We start from the raw sequence: 949 nt of genomic DNA, 5'->3' as shown, positions 1-949 counted from the left end.
TTAACAACTATTCCTGTCAGCACCACACGTGTGACCAGTTGTGCGGGCAGCATGCTTTCAACACCTTCTGTTGACACCAGCACACCTGTGACCACTTCTACCCACGTCAGTTCATCTCCTACAACTCCTGAAGGTACCAGTATGGCAACCTCGACTCCTAGTGAAGGAAGCACTCCATTAACAACTATTTCTGTTAGCACCACACGTGTGACCAGTTCTGCGGGCAGTACGCTTTCAACACCTTCGATTGACATCAGCACATCTGTGACCACTTCTACCCAAGTCAGTTCATCTCCTATAACTCCTGTAGTCACCACCATGCCAATCTCTACTCCTAGTGAAGGAAGCACTCCATTAACCACTATTCCTCTCAGCACCACACGTGTGACCAGTTCTCAGGGTAGCACCCTTTCAACACTTTCTGTTGACACCAGCACGCCTGTGACCACTTCTATTCAAGTCAGTTCATCTCCTACAACTCCTGAACGTACCAGTATGCCAATCTCGACTCCTAGTGAAGGAAGCACTGCATTAACAACTATTCCTGTCAGCACCACACGTGTGACCAGTTCTCAGGGTAGCACCCTTTCAACACCTTCTGTTGACAGCAGCACACCTGTGACCACTTCTACCCACGTCAGTTCATCTCCTACAACTCCTGAAGGTACAAGTATGCCAATCTCGACTCCTAGTGAAGGAAGCACTCTATTAACAATTTTGCCTGTCAGCACCACATCGGTGACCATTTCTGATCCTAGCACACCTTCAACACCTCCTGTTGACACCAGCACACCTGTGACCACTTCTACCCACGTCAGTTCATCTCCTACAACTCCTGAAGTCACCACCATGCCAATCTCTACTCCTAGTGAAGGAAGCACTCCATTAACAACTATTCCTGTCAGCACCACTAGTGTGACCAGTTCTGAGGGTAGCACCCTTTCAACAC

This window comes from Mandrillus leucophaeus, unplaced genomic scaffold, assembly GCF_000951045.1.
Source record: "Mandrillus leucophaeus isolate KB7577 unplaced genomic scaffold, Mleu.le_1.0 Scaffold280, whole genome shotgun sequence".
Lineage (NCBI taxonomy): Eukaryota > Metazoa > Chordata > Mammalia > Primates > Cercopithecidae > Mandrillus > Mandrillus leucophaeus.
This window is presented reverse-complemented; position numbering follows the sequence as displayed.